This window comes from Podarcis gaigeae, assembly GCF_964106915.1.
Source record: "Podarcis gaigeae genome assembly, chromosome: 8".
NCBI lineage: Eukaryota > Metazoa > Chordata > Lepidosauria > Squamata > Lacertidae > Podarcis > Podarcis gaigeae.
The window spans coordinates 15,635,439-15,656,091 of record NC_139684.1 but is presented as its reverse complement, the minus strand read 5'-3'; the positions used below and the strand labels follow the sequence as shown (position 1 = coordinate 15,656,091).

Genomic DNA, 20,653 nt, shown 5'->3' with positions numbered 1-20,653 from the left:
AACTGCAGAAGATCCAAGTTTATTGCGCAACAGGTTCAAGACGAGATTGAACAGCGAGAAAGGGGTGACATGAACTTTTGAAACTCCCTCCATGTCCCAGAATACAGTGCAAAATACATCCCAGTTACATCATGAATATATTAAGGAAAGGTTGGGTTACACCGGATTACATCATGAATACATTAAGGAGAGGTTGGGTCACACTGGATTAACATATGGAGGAGGGAGGGGGGAATATGCAGAGCTGGAGATATGCGCAGTTAAGCGCTTCCTGAGTGCCGGTGATGGAAAGACAATGGTCCATGTATGCATAGTCTGCCACCTGGCATTGCCCGGAGGAAAGGCTTGGCAGAGTGATTTGACAGGATTAGGGTCTTGACACCTTACTTGAGGGATTATGGAGGACAGGGGAGGGGTGATGGAGTCCTAGAGAAATTGAGCAAATTGGCACGTTGATTTTCTATGGATTTTATAGATTTTAGTCCCTTTTGACATTGACCATTGGGAATAAATGGATATATTGTAGCGAAGAAGAAGGTGGAGAAGACATGCCCCCCCCCTTCCGTAACAGGTATAACTGTATAATAACCACAACAGGTTATCTCATGGATTTTATGTGGGAGGGAAAACTTAGTGATTTGGAGACTTGGGCAGAAGTTGAACAAATATGAAAGATTTTTTTTTATAGAACAAATTTTTTAAAGAAAGGATATGTCAGGAGATAATGTTCTTTCAAGAAAGAGTTATTTAATATCTGTACTAAATCTAACAAATTTTACAGACTTCTAATAAGGTAGTAAACCCACAGCTTATATTCAGGCCTATATTGGGTTCTTATAACAACAGGTAGATATTACAGGGGAGTATACTAGATGGCAAATGATTAGCTTATTTCCAGTTACTTTAGTTCCTCAACTTGTTTGCATAGGTGTTACAGCAGAATACTTTGGTTCTTAAACAAGGTGGTACTTTCTATCCGTCACCCAGCCTTTTAACAATCACACTCTTGATGTGCTCCTAGCAGTATAACGGACCCAGAGGATCAGCACACCACTCTTAACTGGATTGGGAGTCTTCTCTACCTAGGAGATCACTCCCCTCGTGACTGGATATAAGGAAATTGTATCCTCACGGCTTCTATTTCCCTTTGCTCAAACTCAGCCCTCTAGTTAGCTCCTGTCTGAATACTCTCCTAGGACACTGCATACTGTCCTTCAGAGACTCCTTTCTCTAACCTTATTTTCTTCTGAGTGGAAGTCTCTACCCAGAACCAACTCTCTCTCCCTAACCTAATCCTTTTCTCCCCTCTCAAATCAAGCCCTATCTGAAGATCCTCTCAGAAACTGCTCTCTCTTTTTCCTCTCCTTCCACCAGTGCTGCTCCACCACCAAACACTCTGGGGGTGTTTTGGTAGCCAGTCAGAGACAGGCTCTGTCTTTTCTACCCTTTTTGATAGGTCTTGCCCCATTGAAGGGGTTGCAAGGACTGAAGAACCCCGCCTTCCAACCGCTCTCTCAGGCTCCTCCCCAGATCTCTTCCCCACCAGCCTAAGGCTCTGACATCTTGGTCTCATGGCTCCTTCCTCTTCATTACTCTATGTGTTCTAGGAGACCAAAGATGAGGAGACCTGGTCACAGCAGGAAGGGGAGATTCCCTGACAAGGAGGTATAAGAGGGTGGAGCAAAAACTGACAAGGCAAAGAAGGCTCAGGTTGCTTGGGAACGACCCAGGAGAGGAGGAGACTTAGCAAGTCATGAGAAGGCAGGGACCTTCAGTCATCACAAGTGCCTCATTAGAGCAAGACCTACTGGGAAGAGTTGTTGTGCTCACTATGTCTGGGCTATTCTGTTTTCTTTGAAGAAAGAGTTGACTTCACTGACACCTTGTGAGTTATTGCTGACCGGCTTCCAGATCCTGCCTTGACAGTATATATAGTTTCCCTCAGAGTAGTACTATAATAAATAAATAAATAAATAAATAAATAAATAAATAAACTTGGAATTACTTCCCCTAAATAAGTAATGTCCATTCATTTCAAGGGGTCAACGTATGACTAAGTTTGGACACACACCCCAATCCTTTTTGCCACTCACAATCTTCTCTGTTTGGCTCCAGGGCAAGCATCATGGCTGAATATGTTGTAGGGCTACAAAGAGCCAGTAACACACCCCCCCCCCCATAAACACACACACACAATGCATTTTGTGGTATTCTGTATCCTGCCTTCCCCAGCCGAAGTTGGGCTCAGGACAGCTAACATCAGATACATAACATTGGTATAAAATCAAACAATAAGTGCTCCGCTGAATTGAAATTTCAGCCTTCACAACATAGGAAAAAGGCCACGTAAACAGCTATTTTTGTGGAGAAGGGTCAAGATATTAACTGATATGCATGAAATTTCATATACAGTGGTACCTCAGGTTAAGTACTTAATTCGTTCCGGAGGTCTGTTCTTAACCTGAAACTGTTCTTAACCTGAAGCACCACTTTAGCTAATGGGGCCTCCTGCTGACTCCGTGCTGCCAGAGCACTATTTCTGTTCTCATCCTGAAGCAAAATTCTTAACCCGAGGTACTATTTTTGGGTTAGCAGAGTCTGTAATCTGAAGCGTATGTAACCTGAAGCATATGTAACCCAAGGTACCACTGTATAGCTATATAATCCCTAGTGTAGTAAGATAAGACCTTGGAGCAGGCATTTTTTTAAAAAACGTTTTTTATTAACTGCCCTAGTAGGGCAGTAATTGTTCCTTGATAATTTGTCATCCCCCACCTTGATGGAACCTGGGACGACCCGCCCCCCCCACCCCCTTCCTATGCCCCTTGCTTCTAACTTAGGTAAAAGGTAAACGTAAAGGACCCCTGGACGGTTAAGTCCAGTGAAAGGCGACTATGGGGTTGCGGCGCTCATCTCATTTTCAGGCAGAGGGAGCTGGCGTTTGTCCACAGACAGCTTTCCGGGTCATGTGGCCAGCAGGACAAAAGCGCTTCTGACACAACAGAACACCATGACAGAAACCAGAGCTCACGGAAATACCATTTACCTTCCTGCCACAGTGGTACCTATTTATCTACTTGCATTGGCGTGCTTTCAAACTGCTAGGTTGGCAGGAGCTGGGACAGAGCAATAGGAGCTCACTCCATTGCGGGGATTCAAACTGCCAATCTTCCGATTGGCAAGCCCAAGAGGCTCAGTTGGTTAGACCTGCGTCCCTTCGCTTCTAATTTATAAGCAATCAGGGGCTGGCTTTGTCTCTCATGGGCTCTGGCTCTGCTTGTCATTGACTCTGGACCCACCTGCTGTGGTTTCCTTGCCTCCTGCCCTGTCAGCCTGAATCAGCACTGCTCACAGGTTGCCATGTGGTCAGGATTAATTTGTGAATGGAACAAGACTCAAGGCTTTGGAGGAAGATCTCACAATGTTAGCTCTCACACATTTTTATTTTGATGGTGTGCATTGCAGGAAAAGTAGAAACAGGAGATACATGAAATGTAATTGAAAGTACACCCATCAATTATGCAAAGCTTTTTTGCTGCTGACAAAATTGAAGAATGTTTCATTATTTGCATTACACTTGTGTTCCATTCAATTATCATCAAGGTCAGGATTGTACAGAAATGAGCATGTACCCAGGGGACTAGCTTCCTTCATTTAGTGTCTGTGCATGTTCAAGAAATATCTCCCACCCCCTGAAAAGCTACAGTTAACCTGAATCAACAAGAATTAAGAGCCTTAAGTACGTAGGTGGTATAATAGCTGGTCGGGTGTCCAGTAGAGGAGAGAGGCTGAAACTGATCACTAGATCAAACTGAGATCCTGTAACTTAGGTTCAAGTGCCAACAAGGAAATGACATGAAAACATAAAAGTCATTTAAAGGTTTCCCGCTGTTGTGGTAATTATTCAATTATTCATTTTGATCATTGGTTATATGTAAAAAATGTTTCATTATCTGCATTGCATTTGAGTTACATGCAACTATATACAGTATAAGGGAAGAAATGGAGGCAGTGAGAGATTTTACTTTCTTGGGTTCCATGATCACTGCAGATGGTGACAGCAGTCATGAAATTAAAAGACCCCTGCTTCTTGGGAGAAAAGCAATGACAAACCTAGACAGCAACTTTAAAAGCAGAGGCATCACCTTGCCAACAAAGGTCCATATAGTTTAAGCTATGGTTTTCCCAGTAGTGATGTATGGAGGTGAGAGCTGGACCATAAAGAAGGCTGATCGCCGAAGAATTGATGCTTTTGAATTATGGTGCTGGAGGAGACTCTTGAGAGTCCCATGGACTGCAAGAAGATAAAACTGAACCATTCTTAAGGAAATCAGCCCTGAGTGCTCACTGGAAGGACAGATTCTGAAGCTGAGGCTCCAATACTTTGGCCACCTCATGAGAAGAGAAGACTCCCTGGAAAAGACCCTGATGTTGGGAAAGATGAAGGGCACAAGGAGAAGGGGACGACAGAGGACGAGATAGTTGGACAGTGTTCTTGAAGCTACCAAGCTACCAGCATGAGTTTGACCAAACTGCAGGAGGCAGTGGAAGACAGGAGTGCCTGGCATGCTCTGGTCCATGGGGTTCTGAGGACTCAGACACGACTAAATGACTAAACCACAAAATATGAAAGATAGAGTGTCCTATGTAGGATTCTACAGAAATAAGCACACACATAGGTGAATATTAAGCCACTCCCATTAAGCCCCTCTTTCCACCACTGCTGTGATATTGGGGGTGCAGGTTACACAGCTCTGACTATGCCCATCCATTTCTTGAGTGGGTTCCAAGGTCAGCCCGGTAGAGTCAGTTGAGATGTGCTGCAGTGGGGGCTTGCTTCATGATAACATAGTCTAGAAGAATTAAGAGCCTCAGATGTATGGGTTGTGTAATAGTTGATGGAGGGTCCGATGGAGGAGAGAGGTTGGAACTGATCTGTAGTTCAATTGGAGATTCTGCAATCCTGGTCAAATTGCTCAGGATTTACCCTAAGGATTGCCTGATTCCACAGGCTTTTCTGCTTCTGGACAAGTAGTGACCATACCACTCACATACATCCGGTAGATTTCAGCAACATTCTCTGCAATACGCTTGTTAGGATTCTTCCAGATATCCTTCAACTGTTTGTAGAATGAAGAAGGGAGATGAAGACCTAACAGCTACAACAGTGGCTTTTGAATCCTTCTGACATTGACTTGCCTGCTAGAGATCCCATCCCCTGAAGCCCTTTAAAATTGCATTGGGAAGGTGAGTTTTTTAGGTCAAGAATAGTTCTCAAGGGGCTGTATCCAATGCTGTAAGCAAATCAGGAGAGGCTACTGCAGCAGCACAAAGCATTTCCCCATAACCTTTGTCTACCTTCAGCCACCCCCCCCATTTGCCAGCTTCTTAACTACAACCCCCCTACCTACCAAGATTTTGCAGGGGGTAGGGTGGGCTCTGCATGTATTGGCTCTGGCTCCACTTTCTGTTGGCCTTCCTGCCTTCTGCTCCATTAGTCACAATGAGCACCAGCCACATACACAACTCAAGGAGTTGTGGCACAGTCTTTCTATAATTATTGAGGATGTGTTAGCAGAACGGATCATTTGTGGATTTCACTGCTTTGTAATCCCCAGACACAGCTGACTGAACTGTAAGCATATAAAAAGAATGTTTACTTACATAGCCTTGTACAAGATTGATCAGAAACAATAGTGTAAATCAAGACAGGCAAAAACTAGTTACTAAATTGCAAAACACATTGTTGAAGATCAAAATAGACCTTCTTGCTCAGGAGAGCAAAAGATACGCATCCTATCTGCTCGTCAGGAAGGTGCTTAGGCAGGAAGAAAGTACATAGGATAATCTGCTTTGCAAGAAATTCCCTCCATTTTCCCTCTGTGAAATGACCTCACAGAGTTCTCTCTAGAGATTTTCTACTAACCCTTGGTCATCTAGGAAAAATGAAATTTTATATTTGGCCGCAACATCATTTTCCCATACTCAGCAGGGTGCAGGATGGGCTCTGCCTGCCATTGTTTCCCTCTATTGTTGGCCTTCTGCCCCTCCTCTCTCCCCTCCTCTCTCTTTTGCAAAACCTAGGTCACTTCTATGCGTACTTATGTGTGTGTGTGTGTGCACGCGCGCATGCTTTTATATATAGTTTTCTTCAGAGTAGACCCACTGGAATCCCTGGTGCAAAATAATTAATGTCAATTAATTTCAGTGGGTCTATTCTGAGTATAACCAACTTTGGATACAACCCAGACTGCTTTCTGCCATAACCATCTTATCTCTTTGGCTTCAGGACAAAAATCATTGTTGAATATGTTGTGGTGCTTCAGAGAGCCACTACCATCCTTCCCCAAGTACACACATATAAGGCATCTAGGGTTACTTCTACTCACAGCTGTCAAAATTTCCTCGATTAACTTCTCCTTGAGCTCGTCACTGAGATTGTATCCATCCAATTCGAGCTTCGTATTGATTATTTTCGTCACAAACTTCTTGGCCTTATTCCTGGCCCACTTCTTTATCAATCATGCCACCCTCACATCTGGAGATTTGCCCAGCTGCATATTTTGAATGGCACCTTCTACCTCCTGTTCTGTAATTTTATAATTCAACATTAACTTATTTTCTTGAGAGATTTTTTGTAATCCATTTGTTTTTAAAAATTGGTCTATATCAAACTCTTTCTGTGGCCCTTGTGTATATAACTGTTTAAAATACCTCTGGAAGCATTTTCTAATTTCCACTGGATTCTGAATGTTCTTTCCTTCCACTTCCAAATTGGTAATAGTATTGAGCTTTTGTCTTTTTTTTCATTTGCCAGGCTAGCAATTTTCCACATTTATTAGCCGATTCGAATGTCCTTTGTCTCATTTGTTTGATTTTCCATTCAATTTCCTGACTCATCATCTTCATATATTGCACTTGATATAACTTTATATCTCTCAGAATCTCTTGTGACTTTGGTTTCACTCTCAGTTTCTTCTCACCCTCTTTTATTTTTTCCAAAATTTTGTCTTTTTTCTCATTTTGAACTCTCTTCTTTATTCCATTCTGTTGGATCAGAAACCCCCTCATAACTGCTTTACTTGCGTCCCAGATTACTCTTTTTTCAATATTGGTATTCAAATTTATCTCAAAGTAGTCTCTCAAGGTTTTGGGGGCCTTCTTGATAACCTCTTGATCTCTAAACAAGGTGTCATTCATCCTCCATCTGAAGGAACCGGTTGGTGTTAGTTTCATCTCCATTTTCACAGCATTATGGTCGGAGCAAGTTTTAGGGCAAATTTCCACTTTTCGAGTCTTAGGTGCCAGTCCTCTAGTTATCCAGAATTGGTCAATTGTTGTCCATGTCATTTTAGCTTCAGAAAAGAAGGTTCCCTCTCTACCCAAGGAATTTTTAGTTCTCCAAATGTCAATCAAATCCATATTGTCAGTCAGTTCAAAAAAAGTTTTGGGTAGTCTGCCATCTTTTGTAACTACCTGTCTCTGCGACTTATCCATATTTGTAGATACCACTCTGTTCATATCTCCCATCATGATAATGTTGTAGTCCATGTAGTCTAACAATGTCTCATGCAACTTCTTAAAAAAATCAGATTTCCCCTCATTCGGTGCATATACTCCTACTATCAAAAAATTTTCTTCTTGTGTTTGAATTTCGATTGCCACAAATCTTCCTTGGTCATCTTTAAAAACAAATTTCGGTGATAGGCTCTCTTTTGCATAAATAACTACTACTCTCTTTTTAACCTTGTCCAGTGAAATAAACTCTTGGCCCAATCTTTTATTAATCAATACTTTCCTGTGTAGCCTTATCACATGTGTTTCATGTAAACAAATCAAGTCCAGTTGTTCCTTTTTCAATAAATGAAAGACTTTCTTCCTTTTCTCCGGGGAGTTAAAACCATGAATGTTCCAACTTAAGATTTGCAGAGACATGGTGTATTTATTTTGCTTTTCCTCCAACTGCTCCCAATAATTGCTCTTGATCTGATGGTGGTATCACTTTCTCTAGCTTGTCCAATCCCAAAGGTGGTGATACTATAATATTCCTGGTTTTAAAACTCTTGGCTCTTCTTCAGCTTCTTTTTGCAGGTCTTCTTCATGTTCTCTCAGAATTTTTTCTTTATCTTCCACTGATCTTATTTTAAACTTTTCCCCTTTAAAGGTAAAAGATAGGCCTTGGGGGAATTCCCGCCTAAAAATGGTTCTGTTTTCTCTCAGCAGGGCCACCAAGTCTCCGTAGTTAGACTTAAGGTCCGAAAGATGTTTCGGAATGTCCTTAAATATCTCCACTCTTGATTCGTTTATTTCCAAGGTCTTCTGGAAGTGCAGACTCAGTATTTTGTCTCTCTCTTCTTTTGATCGGAGGGTAATCAAACAGTCTCTCACCCTGTTCTTTCTCCCTCCTCCTCTTCCAAGTCTAAAAGCACTTACTATCTTAAAATCTTGTTTATCATCCAGGTTCCAAAAGCCTGCAAATTCCTGTGTTAGAAAATCACTTAGGCTTGAGCTGTCTTTTCAAGTTCAGGTACCGCCCTGATCCTCAGATTAGTCTGTTTCTCCTTCAGTTCAATCATAGACAAAAGCGACTGGTGGTCCCCAAGCTGTTTACATATCGGTGTTATCTTTTCCTCTACAACCGCTGCTTTTTCCTTTGCTTCCTCAGCTGTCTTTCGATTTGAAGTAGATTCTTGCAGCAGTTTTTCAATGGATTCTGTATTTGAATTCACCTTCTGCCCCAAGTTGTTGATGCTAGTAGTATTTTGGTCAATTTTAGTTGTTGCTTCAGTAACTTGTTTGCTTAATTTTTCCAAGGTTTCATAAATTTTACTTAATACTGAAGTAAATCCCTCTTCAGAAGTCATTCCTTTTGACCCAGCTTGTACAAGATCTTCCCCTTGTGGTGCAGGAGGGCCGGATGCAGATGCTCTACGCTGCTGCAATGCTGCACTGGCCTGCTGCAGTCTAACCTTGCCCGATCTTGTTGTTTTTTCCTCCATAACACTATCTGGGACTCAAGGTCAGTCCCACGGCCAAGGCTTGTTTTGCAGTGGAAATTTCCCTGGCTAGTTAGAAGTGGATAATTCCCCAACTAGTTGTAACAATTTCAGTGTTCCTCTAGGGGGACACAGTAACAGTCAATGATATTGCAATAGAGTGTCTTTTCCAACTTTTCCAAAGTCCCCCCTTCAACAAAATAAGCAACAATTTCAAGTCCAAAGAAGCCCTACACAAAGTATCTCGCTTGCAGAGTTAACTGTGAAAAAGTTACATTGTCCATAAAATAGTGCGACTCTCAATACTGCAGTTCTAATAGTCCTGGCAATCCGTTCCCAAGGATTAAGTCTTGGTCTTTATTCCCTTTTGTCAGGACTGCCGCTAGGTCCCAGCTCACAGAGGACCAACGCCCAGTGGATATTATATACAAAAGTCTTTATTGAAGTTTAGTTTCCATTTCCAAGCTCTGGACGCGCAGGCCCACGTCTTAACGCTAGACCGGCTAAGTCCCCTCTGACTCACTGCTCCACCCACACCAGTTTAAGATTCTAGCCCGGCTCCACCTCTTGCGCTGCTCTTTCCTGCGTTGGGTCCTTCTGCCCTCTGGGGTTCCCTCCTTCCTGGACTCCTCTGACGCGGAGCCTCCTGAGTCTTGCCCCTCCCTCCGGCGGGCTTTAGGACCTGGCTCCCTTCCCGGGCTCCCCGCTGTGCCGCGCTCCTGTACATTTGAACTTGGCGCGCGCGCCCAGCCGGTGACTTTCCTTCTGACCGTTTCCCTGCTTCCTGATGTGGGTGTTGCCAAACCTGACTCCTCTCCTCCCTCTGGTGGTGAGGACACTGGTCCCGACTCCTGGGACTCCCCCTCCCCACTGCGCTCTGGTGGAGACGCTGGCCCTGCTCTCCAGCTGCTGTTCAGGGACTCCCCGCTGGCCCCTCCCTCTTGAGGTTTCTCCCTTGGAATCTCCCTTGCTCTGGCCACCGGCGCTCCCTTCTGTGAGTCCTCCGATTCGCTAGAGAGGCTTGTGGAATAACTCTGGCCACTGTCACTGCCTGCGCCCCCCTCGTACTCCTCCTCCTCACTCTCCATTTGCTCCCCCTCCTGTGTCTCTCCTTCTGAACCCCTGACACCTTTTCTCTCCTTTTCTTTTTTTTGCAGACAAAAAAAAAATACTTTCCCCTCTTCCCTCCCCTCTCCTGCAATTCAGGGAGGGAATTTTTTTGATTTGACGTTTGGATTTAAGTCTTTTTAACGCAACTCTCCAGGTCTTAGCTTAGACAGTCTTTGCTTTGATCTGTATACAGAAAGCGGAAGGCGGACTTCCTGTTTACGCCTTCCCGCTTCAGTGCCAAATAAATCATTTTTTTTTCTTAATCCCCGATCTTTAAACTTGACCTACTCACAGGTAGTTGGTTAATAGCCGAATTGTCACAGGAAAAAGGTCAGCGCTCTCCAGCAACAGCTGTGCGGCTTCACTCCACGGAAGAAGCAGTTGACTCTCAGCACCGCCCCAGACTCCCCATTTCGCTCCGGAGCCCCTTGCAGGGTTCCCTCGCAGATTGGGGGGGTGCTAAAGGTGCCCGCCGAGTCCCACAGTCACAGGCTTCACCCGCCTGTGATTTTTGAAGGGGTCCCTGCTTCGCCGTAGCGGCAAGACCCGATTTCCGCGGAGCTACTCCCTCAAGACTAGAGAGAATCCGCCATTGCCGATGGCGCCACCTCCAGAAGTCTCTCAGTGAGGCTTATCACCTTGTTGCTGTTCCAATCTCCAGGCTGCTCAGTGATTTCTGCACAATGTATTTAAGAGGTACATTAACTTTCCAGCAGAGTCATTACAGAGTACACAACTGTGTTGCATGGACAGTGTGTGAGTTCTTCCTCATCCAGTCCTGCCAGCTTTTTTTGAATTTCATATCTTTCAGATTTTGTTTCCCTCTTTCATCAAACGTTGAGCTGAACATTTTAAATTTTCCCAGCATCAACTGCCAAACAATATCAACAGTCACTGGGACAGCCAATGATACCTTTGCCATACTCAGTGTTTTACTGCTATTAACAACTCAGTCTCTTTATAAGTCCCAACCCTGCCTTAAGATTTCCACCTTAAGATCACAGTCAAAACAATATTATTTCTCATGGAGGAAGTAATGGTTGAATTATTTCAGTTTCTCAGTGACTTTTTTTAAAAAAAAGAAAAATAATTTTTTTTCACTGAGAATTCCCTTGTTTATTTAATCTTTTTTGTCAACCATAAATCAGGCTTTCCCCTCTACCATAAACACTTTAACAACCAGTTTTCCCTCTCTTCATTGTAAAGACCGAAAGGAGACCAAAAACATTTGCATTATATTTAATTATACCAAGGGCATGGTTTCACATGTAGGATTGTAGAGAAATGATTGTGTACATGTGCCTAGAAAACAGAGTGGACTTCTTTCATTTTAGCTTGTGTGCATGTTAGAGAGCTATATTCAACCCCCTAAAAAGAGAGAGCCAGTGTGGTGTAGTGGTTAAGAGCGATAGACTCGTAATCTGGTGAACCGGGTTCATGTCTCCGCTCCTCCACATGCAGCTACTGCGTGACCTTGGGCTAGTCACACTTCTTTGAAGTCTCTCAGCCCCACTCACCTCACAGAGTGTTTGTTGTGGGTGGGGAAGGGAAAGGAGAATATTAGCTGCTTTGAGACTCCTTCGGGTAGTGATAAAGCGGGATATCAAATCCAAACTTCTGAATCAACAAGAATTGAGAGCCTCAAGTTCTTGGGTAGTATATTAGCTGGGTGTCCAATAGGGGAGCGGGGCTTGAACTGATCAAGCTGTGATTCTGTAACCCAGGTTCAGGTGCCATTTCAGGTGTGGAAATAAAATGAAAACATCAAAGTTATTTAAAGCTTTTTCCACTGTTGAGGTAATTATACGATCATCTGATCATTGGTTATACAACAATAATTCAAACAAAGAATGTTTCATTATTCACATTGCATTTAATGATATGCAACTATATCAAAGATAGTTTCCAATGCAGGATTCTACAGAAATGAGTGTGCAGATAGGTGAATTTTAAACAGCTCCCATTAAGCCCCTCTTTCTGCCACCACTGTGATATGGGGGTGCAGATTACACAACTCTGGCCATGCCCATCCATTCCTTGAACAGGGTCCATGGCCAGTCCTGGTAGAGTCAGTTGAGATGGACTGCAGTGGGGGCTTGCTTCATTAGTACATCATTCAGAAGAATTGAGAGCCTCAGATGTGTGGGTTGTAGGTAGGGGGGGGGGTCCAATGGGGCAGAGAGGTTGGAACTGATTTGTAGCTGAATCTGGGATTCTTGGTTGAGGTGCCCAGAAAGAACATCTGCCCTAAGGATTGGACGATTCCTTGGGTATTTCTTCTTCTGGACCAGTTCCTATGCCTTTTATTATATCCACTGTTTTCAGTGTTTTCTCGACCACATCAGTAAAAGCCCCCACAATAGGCACTCCGATCTTATTCCAGCCATCAAGCTGTAGGAAGAAGAAGAGAGGGTAAGGCCAAACAGCTGCAGCAGTGCTTTTGAACCCTTCCTACATTGACTTGCCTATGAGAGAGCTCATCACCTGAAGCCCTTTAAAAATTGCATCAAGAAGGTCCTCTAATTAGACCGAGAAAATGGGCAATAGTTTTACTCAAGCTATATCCAATGCTGTAAGCATGCAAACCAGGGGAGGCTATTGCAACAGAACAAACAGAGCGAGAGGCCAAGTTACAGGGAACCAGGCAGAGGGCCTTCTCGGTAGTGGCGCCCGCCCTGTGGAACGCCCTCCCATCAGATGTCAAAGCGATAAACAACTACCTGACATTCAGAAGACATCTGAAGGCAGCCCTGTTCAGGGAAGTTTTTAATATGTGACATTTCAGTGTATCTTTTATCTTTGTTGGAAGCCGCCCAGAGTGGCTGGGGAAACCCAACCAGATGGGTGGGGTACAAATAATAAATTATTATTATGTCCCCATTAACCTCAGTCTGCCATCCGCCAACTCTCACCTGACAGCTTCTTAACTACAACCCCCACTCGTGCAGAGCTTTCCCCCTTGCAGAACTCAGCAGTGGGGGGAATGGGTTCTGCATGCATTGGCTCTGGCTCCCTTACCGTTGGCCTTCCTGTCTTCAGCCCCATCAGTCGCAATGGGCACCAGCCACTACTGGCACATACACAGACAAATAATAATAATTATAAAAAATATTTATACCCCGCCCTCCCCAGCCAAGACCGGGCTCAGGGCGGCTAACAACCAATAATAAAAACAAGTTGATTGAAATGAAACTTAAAAAACAAGATTAAAATACAACATTAAAACATCAAAACATTAAATGCATAAATAAAATCTAAGCTTATGACATAAAAAATGAGGAGAGGGGCTTGGAAAATAATGATGATGATGATCTTGTTCAGAGCATACCCATTGGATAGTAATTTTTATTTTTATTTTATTTTTTGGAGCACTGCAGCAAAAAAATTGTATACTGCTCATCGTTTTCATGGTCTGTATCCAATGCAATAGGCACACATTGAATAAGGCTCTGCCCAACTTAACCTCAGTCACCCTCAGTCATCCTCCACCTGCAGGTCTCTTCAAACCAACCCAATGAATGATACAGCCTGTAAGCCTCCTCCCACTGTGCTTTTGTCCCAATAGAACTAAGTGTTGAATGGATTTGGAGTGCAGGTGGTTTGAGCCGACCCAGGACAGCTGTAGCAGGATTCCTGTGTTGTAGGATGTTGGACTAAATGACTCTCAGGGGTCCCTTCCAACTTTACAGTTCTATGGCAAATGCAACTAGTCTACTCACAAGACCTTTCTTGATCCTTTTGACCTTTCCCTGGAACTCAGCCTGATATTCATCATTACCCAAAACACCTGTAGTATGAACCAGCAGCATTACAGATAGGAGGATAGGCCAGAACTTCATGATGGGTTGGAATCGGAGTGTCCTCTTTCAGCAGCAGCAAAAAATGGAAAAGAAAGAAAGAGCTGCTCTTTGCCTCTGCTGTGCCTGAGATGGTGCTCCCTGCCTGCCTTATATAGCCTTGTTTGAGCTCCAATGGGTGATGCTACCCTACTTCTGGACTAAAGCCAAGTGCCTTTCAGAAAGACAATTAGGCAGTTCATGCTGGCATGTTGAACACAGAGCTCATTGCCCAGGCTGAGTGAATTTCCTCGACTCTCTTCCTTGACTGTTTCTCCAATTTGTTCTGCTCTGGGTCCCACACACTTCGATCCAGGATTTGAAACAATGGAGGGACTTATGTAATATATATCTTAATTTAAGAGGACATCTCCTTATTTACTATTCTGTCTTTGGCTTGCAATGATGCTTTGATATAACAGTGCAACATGATAATTAGGTATCTGTTCGATCAACCAATACTACCTTTATTTCAGGGCTCAGACAAGGGCTTCCATTCTAAGGAACTTCTTGCAAACAGTAGTAGAACAATGGGAACTTTTGAACCATCTATCCTTGCAAAAATGGTATAAGAACATTAGGAACATTGCAGCCTTAGAAAAGATTGCCCACAGACTGTTACATCCTGCAGAGTAAAGAACAGCCACAGTCCTTTAACACTATATACTGGGACTTTATTTTACATCCTGGGAGAATGGACTAGATGGGCCATTGGCCCAATCCAGCAGGCTCTTCTTGTGTTCTGATGTTGTTATTAGGGCAAGGACCCCACTGATACCCTGTACCCAAATGCCCCCAGAAAGATGGAGTCAGCCCTGGGGCTTCCCATGCTGGACATTTGATTGGTGGCCATGAGGATGCTGGACTGGCTGAGCCTTTGGCCTGATCCTGCAGGGCTCTTCTTACATCTCCCCAGGGAGAGCATTCCACAACAGGGGAGCCACTACAGAAAATGTATCTTGAGCATATGATAAAATGTTTAGGGAGCTCCAACAATGAAGGAAAACAAATACAATTATTCAGTCAGTATTGGGAGGGTAGATTGTTATAAAACTAACCTTGTCGCCTGATGTAACACAACTCTAATCTGTTTTATACAATGCCAATGTGACAGATTTATTTATTTAAGAGTAGACACCAAATTGCAGTGGCTGAGATGCCTTCAGAATCCCAAACCTAACTCTGGGTTTTAAACCTATCTTTATTGCTTTTCTTCCAAAGGCTCATCCGCTTGGACTACTGCAACGCGCTCTACGTGGGGCTACCTTTGAAGGTGACCCGGAAACTGCAATTAATCCAGAATGCGGCAGCTAGACTGGTGACTGGGAGTGGCCGCCGGGACCACATAACACCTGTCCTGAGAGATCTGCATTGGCTCCCAGTACGTTTCTGAGCAGAATTCAAAGTGTTGGCGCTCACCTTTAAAGCCCTAAACAGCCTCGGTCCTGTATACCTGAAAGAGCGTCTCCACCCCCATCGTTCAGCCCGGACACTGAGATCCAGCGCCGAGGGCCTTCTGGCGATTCCCTCATAGCGAGAAGTGTGGTTACAGGGAACCAGACAGAGGGCCTTCTCGGTAGTGGCATCTGCCCTGTGGGGAACACCCTCCCTTCAGATGTGAAGGAAATAAGCAGCTATCCTATCTTTAAAAGACATCTGAAGGCAGCCCTGTTTAGGGAAGTTTTTAATATTTAACACTGTACTGTTTTTAACACTTGATTGGGAGCCGCCCAGAGTGGCTAGGGAAACTCAGCCAGCTGGCAGATCTCCTACTTAGGTATGTTACGGCTAAAATCTGGGTGCGGGGCTACTCTGCCACCCAGCTCGTCGGACTAAATCCGCGGGTCCCTGCGGAAGAAAATGAGCTCAGCCGGGCACAGGAGCAAACTGCAGAAGATCCAAGTTTATTGCGCAACAGGTTCAAGACGAGATTGAACAGCGAGAAAGGGGTGACATGAACTTTTGAAACTCCCTCCATGTCCCAGAATACAGTGCAAAATACATCCCAGTTACATCATGAATATATTAAGGAAAGGTTGGGTTACACCGGATTACATCATGAATACATTAAGGAGAGGTTGGGTCACACTGGATTAACATATGGAGGAGGGAGGGGGGAATATGCAGAGCTGGAGATATGCGCAGATAAGCGCTTCCTGAGTGCCGGTGATGGAAAGACAATGGTCCATGTATGCATAGTCTGCCACCTGGCATTGCCCGGAGGAAAGGCTTGGCAGAGTGATTTGACAGGATTAGGGTCTTGACACCTTACTTGAGGGATTATGGAGGACAGGGGAGGGGTGATGGAGTCCTAGAGAAATTGAGCAAATTGGCACGTTGATTTTCTATGGATTTTATAGATTTTAGTCCCTTTTGACATTGACCATTGGGAATAAATGGATATATTGTAGCGAAGAAGAAGGTGGAGAAGACATGCCCCCCCCCTTCGGTAACAGGTATAACTGTATAATAACCACAACAGGTTATCTCGTGGATTTTATGTGGGAGGGAAAACTTAGTGATTTGGAGACTTGGACAGAAGTTGAACAAATATGAAAGATTTTTTTTTATAGAACAAATTTTTTAAAGAAAGGATATGTCAGGAGATAATGTTCTTTCAAGAAAGAGTTATTTAATATCTGTACTAAATCTAACAAATTTTACAGACTTCTAATAAGGTAGTAAACCCACAGCTTATATTCAGGCCTATATTGGGTTCTTATAACAACAGGTAGATATTACAGGGGAGTATACTAGATGGCAAATGATTAGCTTATTTCCAGTTACTTTAGTTCCTCAACTTGTTTGCATAGGTGTTACAGCAGAATACTTTGGTTCTTAAACAAGGTGGTACTTTCTATCCGTCACCCAGCCTTTTAACAATCACACTCTTGATGTGCTCCTAGCAGTATAACGGACCCAGAGGATCAGCACACCACTCTTAACTGGATTGGGAGTCTTCTCTACCTAGGAGATCACTCCCCTCGTGACTGGATATAAGGAAATTGTATCCTCACGGCTTCTATTTCCCTTTGCTCAAACTCAGCCCTCTAGTTAGCTCCTGTCTGAATACTCTCCTAGGACACTGCATACTGTCCTTCAGAGACTCCTTTCTCTAACCTTATTTTCTTCTGAGTGGAAGTCTCTACCCAGAACCAACTCTCTCTCCCTAACCTAATCCTTTTCTCCCCTCTCAAATCAAGCCCTATCTGAAGATCCTCTCAGAAACTGCTCTCTCTTTTTCCTCTCCTTCCACCAGTGCTGCTCCACCACCAAACACTCTGGGGGTGTTTTGGTAGCCAGTCAGAGACAGGCTCTGTCTTTTCTACCCTTTTTGATAGGTCTTGCCCCATTGAAGGGGTTGCAAGGACTGAAGAACCCTGCCTTCCAACCGCTCTCTCAGGCTCCTCCCCAGATCTCTTCCCCACCAGCCTAAGGCTCTGACATCTTGGTCTCATGGCTCCTTCCTCTTCATTACTCTATGTGTTCTAGGAGACCAAAGATGAGGAGACCTGGTCACAGCAGGAAGGGGAGATTCCCTGACAAGGAGGTATAAGAGGGTGGAGCAAAAACTGACAAGGCAAAGAAGGCTCAGGTTGCTTGGGAACGACCCAGGAGAGGAGGAGACTTAGCAAGTCATGAGAAGGCAGGGACCTTCAGTCATCACAAGTGCCTCATTAGAGCAAGACCTACTGGGAAGAGTTGTTGTGCTCACTATGTCTGGGCTATTCTGTTTTCTTTGAAGAAAGAGTTGACTTCACTGACACCTTGTGAGTTATTGCTGACCGGCTTCCAGATCCTGCCTTGACAGTATATATAGTTTCCCTCAGAGTAGAACTACTTAAATAAATAAATAAATAAATAAATAAATAAATAAATATACTTGGAATTACTTCCCCTAAATAAGTAATGTCCATTCATTTCAAGGGGTCAACGTATGACTAAGTTTGGACACACACCCCAATCCTTTTTGCCACTCACAATCTTCTCTGTTTGGCTCCAGGGCAAGCATCATGGCTGAATATGTCGTAGGGCTACAAAGAGCCAGTAACACCCCCCCCCCATAAACACACACACACAATGCATTTTGTGGTATTCTGTATCCTGCCTTCCCCAGCCGAAGTTGGGCTCAGGACGGCTAACATCAGATACATAACATTGGTATAAAATCAAACAATAAGTGCTCTGCTGAATTGAAATTTCAGCCTTCACAACATAGGAAAAAGGCCAAGTAAACAGCTATTTTTGTGGAGAAGGGTCAAGATATTAACTGATATGCATGAAATTTCATATACAGTGGTACCTCAGGTTAAGTACTTAATTCGTTCCGGAGGTCTGTTCTTAACCTGAAACTGTTCTTAACCTGAAGCACCACTTTAGCTAATGGGGCCTCCTGCTGCCTCCGTGCTGCCAGAGCACTATTTCTGTTCTCATCCTGAAGCAAAATTCTTAACCCGAGGTACTATTTTTGGGTTAGCAGAGTCTGTAATCTGAAGCGTATGTAACCTGAAGCGTATGTAACCCAAGGTACCACTGTATAGCTATATAATCCCTAGTGTAGTAAGATAAGACCTTGGAGCAGGCATTTTTTTAAAAAACGTTTTTTATTAACTGCCCTAGTAGGGTAGTAATTGTTCCTTGATAATTTGTCATCCCCCACCTTGATGGAACCTGGGACGACCCGCCCCCCCACCCCCTTCCTATGCCCCTTGCTTCTAACTTAGGTAAAAGGTAAACGTAAAGGACCCCTGGACGGTTAAGTCCAGTGAAAGGCGACTATGGGTTTGCGGCGCTCATCTCATTTTCAGGCAGAGGGAGCTGGCGTTTGTCCACAGACAGCTTTCCGGGTCATGTGGCCAGCAGGACAAAAGCGCTTCTGACACAACAGAACACCATGACAGAAACCAGAGCTCACGGAAATACCATTTACCTTCCTGCCACAGTGGTACCTATTTATCTACTTGCATTGGCGTGCTTTCAAACTGCTAGGTTGGCAGGAGCTGGGACAGAGCAATAGGAGCTCACTCCATTGCGGGGATTCAAACTGCCAATCTTCCGATTGGCAAGCCCAAGAGGCTCAGTTGGTTAGACCTGCGTCCCTTCGCTTCTAATTTATAAGCAATCAGGGGCTGGCTTTGTCTCTCATGGGCTCTGGCTCTGCTTGTCATTGACTCTGGACCCACCTGCTGTGGTTTCCTTGCCTCCTGCCCTGTCAGCCTGAATCAGCACTGCTCACAGGTTGCCATGTGGTCAGGATTAATTTGTGAATGGAACAAGGCTCAAGGCTTTGGAGGAAGATCTCACAATGTTAGCTCTCACACATTTTTATTTTGATGGTGTGCATTGCAGGAAAAGTAGAAACAGGAGATACATGAAATGTAATTGAAAGTACACCCATCAATTATGCAAAGCTTTTTTTGCTGCTGACAAAATTGAAGAATGTTTCATTATTTGCATTACACTTGTGTTCCATTCAATTATCATCAAGGTCAGGATTGTACAGAAATGAGCATGTACCCAGGGGACTAGCTTCCTTCATTTAGTGTCTGTGCATGTTCAAGAAATATCTCCCACCCCCTGAAAAGCTACAGTTAACCTGAATCAACAAGAATTAAGAGCCTTAAGTACGTAGGTGGTATAATAGCTGGTCGGGTGTCCAGTAGAGGAGAGAGGCTGAAACTGATCACTAGATCAAACTGAGATCCTGTAACTTAGGTTCAAGTGCCAACAAGGAAATGACATGAAAACATAAAAGTCATTTAAAGGTTTCCCGCTGTTGTGGTAATTATTCAATTATTCATTTTGATCATTGGTTATATGTAAAAAATGTTTCATTATCTGCATTGCATTTGAGTTACATGCAACTATATACAGTATAAGGGAAGAAATGGAGGCAGTGAGAGATTTTACTTTCTTGGGTTCCATGATCACTGCAGATGGTGACAGCAGTCATGAAATTAAAAGACCCCTGCTTCTTGGGAGAAAAGCAATGACAAACCTAGACAGCAACTTTAAAAGCAGAGGCATCACCTTGCCAACAAAGGTCCATATAGTTTAAGCTATGGTTTTCCCAGTAGTGATGTATGGAGGTGAGAGCTGGACCATAAAGAAGGCTGATCGCCGAAGAATTGATGCTTTTGAATTATGGTGCTGGAGGAGACTCTTGAGAGTCCCATGGACTGCAAGAAGATAAAACTGAACCATTCTTAAGGAAATCAGCCCTGAGTGCTCACTGGAAGGACAGATTCTGAAGCTGAGGCTCCAATACTTTGGCCACCTCATGAGAAGAGAAGACTCCCTGGAAAAGACCCTGATGTTGGGAAAGATGAAGGGCACAAGGAGAAGGGGACGACAGAGGACGAGATAGTTGGACAGTGTTCTTGAAGCTACCAAGCTACCAGCATGAGTTTGACCAAACTGCGGGAGGCAGTGGAAGACAGGAGTGCCTGGCATGCTCTGGTCCATGGGGTTCTGAGGACTCAGACACGACTAAATGACTAAACCACAAAATATGAAAGATAGAGTGTCCTATGTAGGATTCTACAGAAATAAGCACACACATAGGTGAATATTAAGCCACTCCCATTAAGCCCCTCTTTCCACCACTGCTGTGATATTGGGGGTGCAGGTTACACAGCTCTGACTATGCCCATCCATTTCTTGAGTGGGTTCCAAGGTCAGCCCGGTAGAGTCAGTTGAGATGTGCTGCAG

The 20,653-nt window shown here is 43.9% G+C and overlaps 1 long non-coding RNA gene across 1 annotated transcript; it reads right to left on the bottom strand.

Annotated features, from left to right (window-relative positions):
- Window positions 1-16,026, bottom strand: LOC310849762. Its single transcript, XR_014567067.1, has 2 exons — window positions 15,990-16,026; window positions 1-203 (listed from the first exon to the last, which is right to left on the bottom strand). It is a non-coding gene; the product is annotated as an uncharacterized lncRNA (long non-coding RNA).
- Between the last annotated feature and the right edge of the window lie 4,627 nt (window positions 16,027-20,653).